The sequence below is a fragment of the Siphateles boraxobius genome, unplaced genomic scaffold (genome assembly GCF_051911475.1).
Source record: "Siphateles boraxobius isolate OS27281-9 unplaced genomic scaffold, OSU_SipBor_1 35, whole genome shotgun sequence".
Classification (NCBI taxonomy): domain Eukaryota; kingdom Metazoa; phylum Chordata; class Actinopteri; order Cypriniformes; family Leuciscidae; genus Siphateles; species Siphateles boraxobius.
This window is the reverse complement of record NW_027508975.1, coordinates 3,748,463-3,763,523: the sequence shown is the minus strand read 5'-3', so window position 1 is coordinate 3,763,523 and position 15,061 is coordinate 3,748,463. Positions and strand designations below refer to the sequence as shown.

The 15,061-nt window shown below is 35.5% G+C and overlaps 1 protein-coding gene across 1 annotated transcript in view; it reads right to left on the bottom strand.

The window, feature by feature from the left end:
- The window catches only part of calcr (calcitonin receptor), a 51,853-nt gene extending 38,222 nt beyond the window's left edge, over positions 1-13,631 (bottom strand). Inside the window, exon 1 of the mRNA XM_077196091.1 lies at positions 13,318-13,631. The gene's annotated coding sequence lies outside the window, so the exon portion shown is untranslated. The remainder of the gene's footprint in view (positions 1-13,317) is intronic.
- Between the last annotated feature and the right edge of the window lie 1,430 nt (positions 13,632-15,061).

Here is a 15,061-nt window from a genome sequence, read left to right as displayed (position 1 = left end):
CCGGCCAGGTGCGGGAAAACGGCTGGCAGCAAAGCTAAAGGAGAATAAAAGGAAATGGAGAGGGGAGGGAGACCGCATCGCTTGTCAGCTCTTGAATGCAAAATGGCCCCTTTTTTTATGGTCCCAGTGTCCCGTCTGCTTTATGAGGGACATACAGAACAAAGCACTGCCACTACGCTGATGATGGATCTCTAATCTTTTTGGCCTTCGGAGAGTCAGACAAAGTTTAAAGAGGAGTTTTAAACCGGGCCTCTGTAGCACTCCATAGCCTCCATCTCTCTGGATCACACGTCTCTCAATCATTCACAACTGCAAATTGGATTTGTACATTGTTTTTCACAGCAAAGAGTGTAAAGAATGTGATGCCGGATTTAATTATAAAACTGTGTCTTCCAGTTTTCACATAAAAGGTCTGCCTGTCGGAATCTAACTGTGTACAGTATAGGATCAAGAACGAGAAAAATTCTATATTTATTTAAATCTATATATAAGTTCTCTAACAGTGAATACAGGTACATTTACACATCTAAAGTTACATCATTATGCCAGTAGGTGACAACAAGTGACTAAATTTACTAGGAAGTCAGTGAATAATTTACTCAACTGATTCGTTCACAATGATTAAATCAGAAATTAAACAATTGACTATCATTTTGAGTGACTTATTGAATTATTTACTCCAATTCATTTCACAAAACTGATTTATTCAGGACAGATACAAGTATTTAGGTGCTATCCAATTTGCGAACTTACTGTATGCACTATTCTATGCCATTTTATAGTATAAATATTAAATAGAGCAATTTGTGTGTTCACACTGAAAATTCCAAAATTATGAGCTTATTTAAAAGAAAAAATGTCAAAGCTTTCCTTTCTATCAGATACTGATGTTGAATGACAAAATAACTTCATACAATTAATACAATAGACGTTGGAGTATGTAGTGCAAAGTATACGGTAAGTGTATAGAGTATAGTATGTCCTGAAAAAAAATGTATGACGGTTTCCACAAATATATTGAGCAGCAGCACAACTGCTTTCAACATTGATAATAATTATAATAAATGTTTGGTGAGCAGCAAATCAGCATATTAGAATGATTTCTGAAGGATCATGTGACACTGAAGACTGGAGTAATGATGCTGAAAATTCAGCTTTGCATCACAGGAATAAATTACAATTTAAAATACATCAAAATGGAAAACACTTATTTTAAATTGTAATGCTATTTCACAATATTGCTGTTTTACTGTATTTTTGATCAAATAAATGCAGACTTGGTGAGCATAAGAGATTTTTTAGACTTTTGAACGTTAGGCCTACATATAAAAAAACCTGCATCTTAAACTTGATTTTTCACTACAAATGCAATCAGCCAAATAAGAGTAATTTAAGTGTATGAACAATCGTAATTTTAAAATGATTAAAGACAATTAAAGGTTGAATAATTATGTTATGTTAGGAATAATAATTTAATACAAATAAATAATCATGATTGCAATCATAAATCTTACAAATAATTCACACCTAATTCAATAAAAAAGGGCTCCCACAGGCCCAGGCCAGACACAATATGCCCCAAACAGATACTCTTGACCTCCTCAATGCACTGATATCAGGTTAAAGTCAATTGGCTAAACCAAATTAAGTGATAACCTTGCAGTATGACGATGTTTCTAGAGAGTGTATAGTTTGTTCGGTTTGAGAGTGAGAAAACATTAAGTCTAGCAGATAAACCAGTGATACGACAGCTCACTTACAGTAAGAGATCTACACTTTATCTCTAACAAAACGGGAAGGTGCAACATCCTCCTCTTAAATTCATGCCATCTAACCTTCTCAGAGAGCCCTTGATTTCTATCTCAGTCGCTCTGACCCCTCTGTTCACAGCATCAGCTGCAGCACACAGAACAGAGACGGCCATGGAGCTGTTACTAGGGCCACACAAATGCCAGGCTGTCAAGAGGAGAAAATAAGAGCGGGCATGGAGCAATTTTGCAGAGTCAGGCTAAATTTCAAGGCACTTTTATCTGAAATGGCATACTGTGAGCTCATGCATTTTCTTCTCCCTTAGAATACATTGGATTGGGCTTGCCTCTGGTACCATAAACGCCTTTTAAACTCTAGGGGTACATTAAGTAGGACTTAAGTTTCTTAGGGCAGTGTTTCCTGCAGAGGCAGACTTTCTCAGAAGAACGTTTCCAATCTCATAGCTTAAAAAAAAGAGGCAAAGCAAGAAGAAGCAGTCACAGTTTAAATAAGGGCTGTTAGTCCTGCGTTTGCAGTGTGATTTTGAATGTGATTATCTCACATCATCCCCATGATGAATTTCACCATAATGCACCTCTACAAATAATTCACTGCAGAAGTGGAGAAAATCGTAAAGGTCACATAAAAGTTTTTGTTATTAGAAATTGAGAATGTTATACTTCTTAAAGCGGCACTGTCAGGATTTCTGTTTTTGTCAAACAGCGATCCCTAGAGTCGCTGTAGAGTACTTGTATTTAACGTTACTGTCGTAAATACAACTCACGCAGAGCGTATCTGCACTTCATAATAATAAAGTAGCCTACCGCGTTAGGCTTACCTGAGCCTAAATGCCAGATGACACCAATAAAGTGTATCATGTACGTCGCATTATTTCGCAGGGCTCTCAAGTTTTGAAGACAGGCAAGAGTGACATCCAGCCAACAGATACATTTTGTCGTTGGTTGTTGCGGGACACTTGTCCGGTTCCTCGTTTGCCAGATTCTCGTTTCCTTTTTCTTGACTCTTCCGACCGCGCTTTCTTCGTTTTTTTTCGCCATTCTGAAAACGCAGGTCCGATATTTACTCGTGTCTGACTCCTGGCCCGCCGGCCCAAAGTTACAAGGGTGGTTTTGCGGCTCACAGGCACCAGGGGGGTGCGAGACGACCACCATTCAACACGAAATCAGCAATATAAACATTACAATGACTCCAAAGCTGTTCGGTTAAGGTAAAAAAGTTCCTTAGTTCTGCTTTAACTCTGTCCCCACCAGCGGTTAAAAGTTGCCAGCCACCGCCAGCATTTTTGACCATTTTCACCAAAATCTTTTGTTGTGGATGAATATCTGAACATGCAATATATCAAAAGAAAGAACAGTCGGTGGGTCCACCCCCAAAAAATGTTACTGGAGTAAATGCCATTTCATACTGGTGCCTTTTAATTAAACAAGTAGTAAACTAGACTCCGCTTCACGTCATGCATTAAATGCACAGCTATCCGTGGATTATCCCGCTGCTGATACCATGGTCATTTGCCAGCATTTACAACTCAAAGCTGTTATTGATGTTTGCAACGCAATATTTGACTGGAAGGGTACAACGGGCGGTTATTTTCGTCAGTTGTGTCTCGTTGAGAAATATAATGAGATTCAGCAGAAATGGAGTTTAATTTATTAGTGCATTCCTCTAGTGGAATGGATTTGACTGACGTCGCTCAGAAAAGTGAACAGATATGCGCTGAACTAGAGGCGGTACAAGTGAGTGGGTCCAATATCATTGGTCTTAAAAAGTGGGTGGGTCTTGTCCCACCCATATGGTTCCGACGCCCATGGACCCTCTGCTGTTGTATTCAAGCCCAACACTTGAATGTGGGTAAGTTTTAATAAAAAAGCAACATTTTGAGCAAAAAACTGAGGAAAACACTATTTTGTCAAAGACTACATCAAGATCAGATTCAGAACAATGATCAAAACATAGATGGAGTAGATATAGAGTTTATCAACACCACCAAAGATTCACAGTCCTATAGCTCATCCTGGGTCGACATTTCATTCAGTAACAATAGGCAGTTTTAATTTATATGCTGTTTAATGGCGATGACCGCTTTATTTTACATACTGTATGCATATAATTAAATATGATATCAATTGCTTCTGCATCTTCTTCCCATGTGTTTTGATCAGGAGATTCTGTACTCGTATGCGTAATAGTGTCCCCTACCGTATCACAGTGAAAACACGGAAAGCCGGAAATTTCCGTCAATGGCGGGGAAGTGTTGTCTCATAAATGATGAAAATTTCCTTTAATGGTGGGGAAAGAGTTAAGCACATGTTATCAATTTAGCTGAATATCTTTATTATTACCTTATCAGCTGTTTGAATTAATAACGGTTTATTGAAACCTGCAGACCGACAGCCCACCTACTGGCCGGAAACAGATAATGAGGGCTTTAAAACTGCAGTGAGAAAAATTAACAAACGCACTTGCGCTTTTAAAAATGCGAACAAAATGGAAAAGAGGGTGTCGAGACATCTCTTTATTGTGTCTGAAGTCTGCGGTCTTTGCCTTCATATTTAATAGTGCTCCATTATGATCGCTGTTTATGAGGAGCTTAATATGATCGCTCCCCTACATCAAGACCAATTTTAATACACATAGGTACATTAAAATGTTTATTAAACCTTTTTTTTAGGCTTTTTATGATATTTTTATTTTGAATAAAAGTGACACAGAGTACAAAATAAAATAAAAACAGGAAATGCCACAAAGACAGTAGCCTACTATTTATTTCTTGATTTTTAAGAATATTTAGATATTTGCACTGTAAAACAAGAAAAAAAATAAGAAAATAATTTTAGCAGGGTGTCCAATCAGTTGGGGGGAAAAAAATATTATACACATATTAAACACATTAGTAAAATAGGCTTAATTAGCTAAATGTAATGATATATTTATGTTACATAATATATTTTTTTTTTACGAATTATATATTTGTGTTGAATTTCTTTAAAGTGAAAAGTATTTGTGTAAAAGAATGATTCATGATTCATGTGAACTAATGAACCAATGGGAATATTATACATTTTAATTCAGGCATGTGAGATTGGAAAAATTTTGCAATGATGAGCTCATTTTTCTGAACATGTTGTCATATCTGAACCAGGACAACGGTTCACCTGCACTCATTTATGTCTTGCTGACTTGAGTTCACATTTGATAATTGCAATCAGGAATATTTGAGTCTTTTTGAAAATGAAGTTGACCCATTTATATTTCAATCTGGCAGACTGTCAAATATTAAGTAACACTTCTCTCTCTGAGGCTGTCGTTCACTGTGGGTGAGCGCAATGCAAACAAATGAAAATTAAACTTTTATTATCTGTATGAAGCAGTCTCACATCTCTGACAGTTTTGACATTTTCACTGACCTTAACTGGCTTCTTTCATCTGATAAAATGACTTCTATTTCATAGATATTCACAAGATGGTTTTAACAGCAGGAGGAAAGACAAATGTCGCTTTATCTGGCACTTTGTCTCTTTCTGTTTCTGAGTATTCATTCAGTCATTTTCATTCAGGTTCCTAGAATTTTACATTTCAGCTGTCAAAAAAAAGATCTGTCTTTTTGTTTTCCAGATGTAGACGGTAGATTAACTGGATTTTCAGGATTTTGAGTGACGCCTTGACTAGTTTTTAACACATTTTTCCTGATTTTACATCAAAATTACACAAAGACAAGCTATAACTTTATTACTGAGAAGGTCAAACATGTTTTCTTTAATAGCTTTGGAAACAGCAGGGACTCTGCTTGCTCCAGGTGATTAAACTGACTGCAAGATATATAGAAATATGGAATATAAGTAATACGGATGTGCTCAACAGTAATGGCAATATAAATTGGTTCGACACGGTGGGGCTTTACAAACACTGTTGGGAAAGAAATGACTGAATAAAGACCCTCTTTGTGAACGCAGGTACGAAAAACCCATAGTAATCCCAACACTAAATCTGTACAGAGGTATTGAAAAAGTTAAATTGGCAATGGATACGGTTTGGTTAATGGAACAAACATTAACTCTATAAATCAGATAATGGGGCACAAACAGCAAGATAGCTTTCTGGGAGCAGACAGACAAGGCACATCGCAGGCAGTCAATGGAGGCTCTGGGCACAGATAAATCAAACACAAAGTAATGCTTAATGACTCCAAATTTGCTCTGTTTTTCTCCTTATTTTCCAAGCATGGAAAATCGTTTCATGCAGTGAGATGAACAATAATAGCTTCACATAGTATCCAGAAACCACACTCCATACTGTACCTCCTGTGGGTTTAAATCTATGCAATATACAATTACCACACAAATCTACTCTAACCTAATCTTGTTTGTGACTTTTCATTAAATGTCATGGAGAAAAAGCACACATACTGTATCTACAAAACGCCACTTCATATGCTAATTTCTAGGGGTTTGTCTAACAGATATGAATGGGGAAAAAGATATCTGTTGGCAGGAATCTATAGGAAACCGAATGTTCATTATTCCACTGCTTTGCTGGCTCATGTAAATCAGATTACAAGCAAAGCTTTTATTTTTATATCAGACATTCAAGCATCCAATGCGAATTGGGATTTTTTCATCATGGAGGGGTAATTTATTTATACTTAGTCACGGTGTTTTTACTGATCAGATAAAACGAATGTATCTTGTTGTTTGCCACATGCATTACTTCTCACAAATGGACAAGACAGATGGAAGGGGCACCCAAAAAATGGGTTGCCATATGGCCCCGAAAAGCAGTAAACAGTAAACGTTGCTGTCCGGCATGAGAATCGTCACTTTTGCAAATATTATGGGAATCAAAGATAAATCATAGGGGAATTGTATCTATTTGCAGAGACACATTTATGTGGCCAGGTGTATTTGAAATGTGCATATCCAAAAATGCCCTAATGTTCTTCTGGTCTAGCGATAAAACACATCATACCTCATTTAGCAGTAGTTACGCAACATTGACCCTGTTAATACCAGTTATTAACGTCAGTCTTCCGTGAGATGATCACAAGTGGTCAGGCAAGACAGGTGCACTTTTTGAATGGACTACAATTCATCATGTGTTGCGCATGTTTCTGTACAAGCCTTTATATTGTTCAGTTTAAAGGTCCACATTTAAAACGCGTTTCAGCGCAGTGCTTGATTGACAGGTGACTAGGACAGATAATCGTTTACACTACCATTATGATGGCATCACATGCATTTTTGACTACCTCTGAAGGTGGTTTGAGTGTATCGGATAGGAAAACATTCATGAATTACAACCATTTAAGTTTAGATCTATGCTCCAAAAGCGGGTTGACAGATGACATATCAGGGTTTTGCTCCACAGTGCTAACATCTTATATCAATGACATGATCAACCCAAAAGAAGTCGCATTTATATGATTTCATGCATTTGGTCCTAAAACGAAATGTTTCTCCTTTCTCACAGTCACATACAGTACCAATTTTTTTTCTACATTTTTTTTTTTTTTTTACTGTTGGTATTAATTATTTTATTTGATTTTTTTTTGCTGAAAGATGACCCTTATGGCTATATGGTATATATATATATATATATATATATATATATATATATATATATATATATATATATATATATATATATTAATTAATTCATGCACTCCTTGATTTAATTAATTCAAGAACATATCAATTGAATGGAATATAATTACATTCTGCAATCACCACATGAATTATATAAATCATGTTTCGTTTTTATCAACAGCATACTATGAGGTTAAATATAAAGCCAGCACAGCTGTGTCTGTCTTTGCCTGCTGAGAAAATGTGCTGCTTGTTCTCCAGAGAGTCACAACTGGCAGCAAAGCAACGGAGGAAGAGTTTTAAACCAATAACAAACCAAAAAAAATGAATTTGCCCCACTTTTAATAAATTATAAAATATAATAATGTGAATGGGGGGGGGGGGGGGTCATTTTGGCTCAACCATCTGAAGGTATTTTGAGCTAATTACTGTCAATCTCACATGAAAAGAATAGGCTTATGACTATTGTGTCCTGTTTTGTTCAAAGTGATTTAATATGTCTCCATCAGTAAATTTTATGATACTCTGATAATAGTATGTGCATATTATGTAAAGACTAAAATTCCTATTCAGACACTATAAATACACTATACTGTTTTTCCACACTGAGAATTGAGAAGCCAGGAAAAGTTTTGATCGCCACATGAAAAGACTTCCTCTGTCTTGAGTCGGTGACTTGGCATTGAAAATGACGCTTGGAAATGTTTAATGCGCCGTTTTAAAATACTTGTGCATGCAGTGAAAAGCATCTGGCGCTGTCAGCCACACTAAACACAATCCTGGAATGAATATATGTTGCAATATATAAATAGAATTGTGGAAATATAGGTAGTTCAGTACTATTTGGAAGAGACGATGATGAATAAACAGAGAAATATTTACTTGGGAGAGGTACAAATAAGACACTGCTGGGCTGGAACCTATATGGAAGCTTATTTCCGCCACAGAATTAGTTATTAAAAATACAAAAGGTAATTGCAACTTTTTATCTTACAATTCTGACTTTTCCCACAGTTTGCATTTCTTCTGAGAAATAAAGTTACAATTATGAGAAAAAGTAAGAATTGTGAGGGGGAAAAAACTCAGCTCACAATTCTGACATTTTCTGCAATTAAAAGGTTTAAATCTTGTAATTCTGAGTAAAATTTCTGAGGAATTTTTTTTTTATTCAGTGATAGAAACAAGCATCCATAGAAAAAAGCTGCTTTTACAGGCCTATATATGCGAAGGTTCTAACATTTCAAACATAAATAGCTTAAAACAAGTAAATATGTAAGACAGAGGGAGAAATGTATCGGAAAAGCATGTTCCTACACACATAACATTTTTATGTATCAAGGAATTCTTTTGGATTTACAAGTAAAGAGCTTTTCAACCACACAAATATGAATAAGTGTTATGACTCCGGCTGCATTTTTTATTAATTAACCAAAAGCTATTGTTTGTATATTGGTTATTTATAACCACCAATGAGAATTACAAGCATATGATCAGTGGTTGCTCATTTTCTCAAACAAGCTTATTCCTTTGACTGCCACGACTGTCAGTCATTGCAAACCAATTCAACCTTACATAAAAGCTTTATAGAGTCCATTACACAACACATATGGCAGCCTGACAGTGTCTCTGCTGAGACCGCAGCCGGTTCAATATGCTTGTCCCATATTCGCTCCAATCGAAGCATGACCATGTGAGAAAACATTACTAAAGTATTTTACTGTGGTCAAGCACCATAACATGTTTTCTTTTTCCATTAGTGCCCAACATGATGAAGATTACTTCCATATAGAATATATATATATATATATATATAACCATATAAATAAAAAGATATTTCCCCCTAAAAATGAAAATTCTGTCACAATTTAGCTAAACTCTCATGTCAATCCAAACCCGCATGACTATATATATGCAGAGCTCAAAAGAAGATATGTTTGTTGAACATCTGAACTCTTTTTGTCCATACACTGAAAGTCAGTGGATTTCAAAACACCACATTGACTTTTATTGTATGGACAAAAAAGCAAAGAGACATTTTTAACATATCCTCTTTTTTGTTTCACAGAATAAAGAAAGTCATACAGGTTTGTAATTATATGAGGATAAGTAAATGATCATTTTTGGGTGAACTATCCCTTTAAGAGGCATGTTGCATTAGTGCCATAACCAAATCTAAAATGCTATTGTATTTGTATAAAATCAAGAACATATAGTTTAATATACAGTAGCACAGCAAGATCTTGAGATGTTGATACTGCATGATGTCTACACCTTAGCAACGGAGCTCCAAAAAACTATGACAATGCATCTTACAAACCTGTGACAAACAACCTCACCTTCTCGGGAAAGCAATTAAGATTGTTCTGCATATTTTATAACTTTAGCAAAGCAATCACGAAACGCCACTGACGAAAAGACAGTGAATTGAGCAGACCGGACCATGTGATGCCAAACACTCCCATTGCAGAGAGAAAGAGAGAAAGAGAGAGAGCTCCAAACCAACCACGCATTGCCTGCTGTCAACCTCTGCTTGCCTGTGAACAGAGAGACACTCAAGAAAATAGAGAAAACCAAATAGGCTGCAAATGAGAACAGGCAGAGAAGACCACCACAATGGCAATGAAGCAAGATTGCGTTAACCGAATTTAGCACATAACATTGGTGAAGATGAGAGTGAACCAAAATGGGTAAATAAATGGCAGCAAAAAAAATCGAATTAACATGTTGTGGATATTGTTCAGACATAAAGGAAGAGCTTATTGTGAGGCTTAATTTAGAAATCATTTTGTTCCATTTTGATTTCTCTTCGTGTGATTAATCTGTGAGGACCTGTTTCTGCGATACTTCAATTCTCACGCTCAAAAGAAAAGACGTTCCTCGTTCACACCCACGTGCTTATGAAAACGAGTGCATCTGCTGTTCATGTGACATGCTTCATTTAAAAAAAACTAAAATCAATTCAGTTTAAACAAGCATGATAATTAATATCTGAGTGAACAAAAAATGTCTTCAATTAAATTAACTTAATCATGATAAATAGGGCATGTGGCAATACTCATGAATATTTATAATGTATTGTGAAAAGAGACACTGATCAGTGTCGAGCCTTACTTAAATTACATACACTAGCCTACAGTTCAAAAGTTTTGGGTTGGTTAAGATTTTTTTTAATATTGTTAATGTTATTACAATGCAAAGTAAAATGTAATTTATTCATGTGGTGGCAAAGCTGAATTTGGAAACATATCTTATAATCAATGTTAAAAAACAATATGCTTAATATTTTGTTGAAATTGTGATTTTTTTTCAGGAATCTTTGGAAAATAGACATTTTAAAGTTTATATTATATATATATATATATTTATATTATTATAAAGATTTCTTTATAAAGTTTTTATTTAATAATAGACATCTTTTGCGACATATAAATTAGTTTACTGTCACTTTTGATGAGTTTAATGCTTCTTTCCTGAATGTATTTTTTCTCATTAATTTTCAAACTTTAGTGCATAAATTTGCATAATTCTTTCAAATATTTCGCATTTAAAATGGCCCAAAAACATCTATCGGTCTAAATGCCTCTCTTTAGAGGACAGCTCTACGGCTGTATGGCGCATGATTGTACTTTAGCTCCACCTACTGATACAGTACATCGCATCTCATATGTAGACAGTCCAGAACAAGCATTGATGAACATGAGCCTGCCTGTGTGATGCAAACGTGCCCAAATTAATTCAAAGTCTACCTGACAGAGCAGCATTAAACCTTTTAAAGGGATAGTTCACACAAAATGTTTTAACTTTGTCATCATTTACTCACCCTCATGTTATTCCAAACCTGTATACATTTCTTTCTTCTGTTGAACACAAAAGAAGATATTTTGAAGAATGTTGGCAACCAGAGAGTTGATGGTAACCATTGACTTCCATAGTATTTTTTCTTTTATTTTTCTACTATAGAAGTCAATGGGTGCCGTCAACTGTCTGGTTACAGCATTCTTCAAAATATCTTCTTTTGTGTTCAGCAGAAGAAATAAATTCACAGGTTGGGAACAACTTGAGGGTGAGTAAATGATGACAAAAAATTGGGGTGAACTACATGCCTTTAAGGAGATTGTTCAACAGAAATATGTAATCATATTCAGGTACATATTTACTCTTGAGCTAAATCATCAACTAACTACTTAAGACGAAGAATATTATACATCCTACAGGAAGAGCGCATTAAAATGCATGTATGTATATATATTTATTTATAAAACAATAATTCTCAACTGATGCTCATAACTGAATGCAATATAAACAGAAAACGTAATTAGATAATGGGTTTAATTTTAAAGCTCTGCACTTTGTTATTATAAAATATACTCCGCTTTCAAAGGGAAGAAGCTAAATTATATTCAGTTTCTTCTCTTACATCTTACATAGTACTATAAAATCCATAACCTGTCTTAAGTTCAAACATTTGCTTATGCTAGCCATGGTCAGTATATCAACTGTAAAAAAGCCTTCAATTATACAACAATGGATTTCATAGTCAAGTAGATTATTACTCTTCTTCTCTACAAAATCCTATTAGGTCTGTGGCGAGTATCGTTTTTCTGGTAGATTACCTTCTCATAATATTTGAAGCACTGCAGACATGTAGACATGGCCTATATGACCGTCCCAAACACACTAATGAATAATGCATGAGTCATAAGCTGAATTAGGAGCAGAGCTCAACAAGTGAATGTTCATGACCCGATGAACTGAGACAAGTCCTACATTAACATACATCTTTTCACTGTCAATGTTGATTGACTTTCGTGTTTGGTTTCCATGTTTTCAGTAGTGAGATGAACTTGTTGTCAGGCTGATCAGAAAGGAAACCCACAAGCATTCTTTAAAAGCAGTCAGTATCTAAAATCACTGTCCATATCTAGCTCTGCTCTCAGCCTGACTCAAATAATGCATTTTGTACTATTTGATTACAGGTCAAAGCCTTATCTCTGCAAAAGAAAAAACATTGCTGCTTTGTGTTTTTAGTATTTTCTGTGCTTTCTGACATTTAACTTTAGCATGCATTGTTAGTAAAAAAAAAGATCATATGCATCAGAACGCACAGTTTCTTTAAAAGATCACTAATGAAACTGTAAAAACAACATCTGAAATGGTTTGTTTCATCTTTTTTTTTTTTTTTTTTTTTTGCTTTCCCAGTAGCATCTCTTAATCCTATCAGTGGAATATACAGTGGCGAATCCAATTTAATCCTCCTACCATAAAGGAGACAGAAACCTAGAAGCTCTGCTTCCTGTATATGGTTTATATAATGAGCCAATGTTCTAAACAAATGATGAAACGGTGTGCATCATATTCATAACCAAAGGAACTTTAACTAGACCAGTACGCAGCATGGAACTGCAAAACACTCTCAGTTTATGAAGAATCCGGAGTGATATCAGTCTCTGTCAGAATGGATGACTCATATTTGAAGTAGATTTATAAAATAGATTTTGCCATGCTGACATGTGCACTCTTACTACATAATTTCTAAGGTAATAGAAGAGCTCAACTCATGTTTTCAAACAGCTTTAAGATCAGCCAATACAGTCTTTATTTAGTGACAGTAAGAAATTATGAATCTATGAAAAAACAAAATCTGCAATTATTTATATTGGCAAATGTTGCCAGGTCAACACTTAATGTTTAGCTATATTGTGCACATTTAAGATTTAACAATATGCTCCATATTTGTATTATTCAAATCATTAAAAAAAATTAACAACTAGGCTAAAAGAAATCAAAGATCAATGTAAAGCACCACATTGGCTATACGTAGAAATCAAATCATGCACTGGTCTAAAAATGGAATATATATATAGATATATATATAGATACATATAGATATATATATGTAATAACTTGCAGGTAATTAGGCAATATGCCCCACAGTTTTTATCCCATCATAATGAAATGTACATCTTACCTTTATGTGGATGAGAATGTAAATCCTGTGCGTACTTCACTTCCTCACACTGGGCTTTTCAAACTGAATTCCATCGTCTGGGACTAAAAATAAGTGATGCTGTTACTGCATCTTGTGTTTTTATCTCCGTCAGAGGAGAATATCCACTCGTTAAAAAGACGTGTAATCAGAAACGTCACTGTTTTACTTTTTTTTTTGTGTGTGTGTGTGAGCGAGACGTTGTTTCAGTTCAGCAGCCGGTAATCCAAGTGCATCTAACAGCCGCTGATCTCGAGCCGAGCATGTGGAGCGCGTGGGCTCCTCCTAGAATTACTGACAGCGGGCTCCAGCACACTCAAACACACATTTAGGCTGTGTTTCAAAACCTAGTGAGCTGCCTTCATAGACAGCATTTTGATCCCCAAAGGCTATCCATCAAAGAATCTTGAAAATTCTAAAATGTATGACGTATGATGTAGTCAAATAGCCTATGCATTCACAGAATGTGCTGTCTATTGGAACCTCGTTTCGATTAGCGTATAGTCACACAGTGTGAGAATAATTCGGAGGCTTTTCTGTTGAGGCGCCCAATTGTCCAGTCATTTTATGACAAAAGGTTGAACAAATTGCAACAGAAGCAAACTCAACTGATTTTGTATCCTCTATATGTCCTGAGTAAGGGGGAAAAAGCCCAGAAGAATCCCATTAGGGAAAAGTTTCGAAAAAGACCCAAATATAGTCTATTCATAACCCTATTCATTCTTTTTCTCACGTGAATAGGGTAAATATTTTAACCTTTAGATATCACCATGAAAATTACTGAGTTGATTAGGCCTACTTGCATCAAGACAAACAAAAAATGTATTACACGTTTTTTGAAATTGTTCGTTAACATGGACAAACGGTGCATAATCTAATTACATATGGGCTAATTTGCATAAATACCCAAACAGATCTAAACATTGGGTGTAGCCATGAAAATGTCTTGTTGAATCTTGTTGACATATATCCATTTCCATTCTGACAGTTGAGCTAATAAAAAAATTAAGATGGCATCTGAACTCTGCCTCATGAGGTCCCTTCAGTGCAAACAAAGTCTTTGCCTGACAATGCAGCGAGGCAACAAGTCAGCTGCCTAAGTTTTCAGGACGCAGTTTTGCCTGTTCTGGCTTCACGTCACGGTCAGATACCGTGATACATTTAAGGTTCTATTGTATAAGGGGTTAAATAGCCAGGCTCCACAATGCATTACAGATCTTCTTCTCCACAGGAAATGTTCTAGGCCCTTAAGGTCTTCAAACAGGTTGATGTTGACTGTGCCAAGGTCTCGTTTGAAGTTAAAAGGTGATCGTGCGTTTTCAGTCGCTGCTCCATGCCTGTGGAATGATTTGCCGGGACACATTAGGCTGTCTTCCGATGTTGATAGTTTTAGAACCTCACTGAAAACATACATTTTTTTTCTCTGGCATTTGGATCAATGCCTTATTAAATTTTGTTTTCTTGTCAGTTTATATATTTTATAATCTAATTTTGTTAGATTGTACAGCACTTTTTCTGCAGTGGCTTATTTAAATGTGCTTTAGAAGTCAAAGTGTCTTGCCATGTGCAATAACAAAAGGAGGAAGTTGAAATTTAATCATTTTAAAACATTAAAAATGTGACAAAATGTATAGGTTATGAGAGATTTTACTATAATAATGAAGGTGGTTTAAGACAAAAGGCTTGTTTATGATTTTGTTTATGCAGGTTTATGATTTGCAGTTTT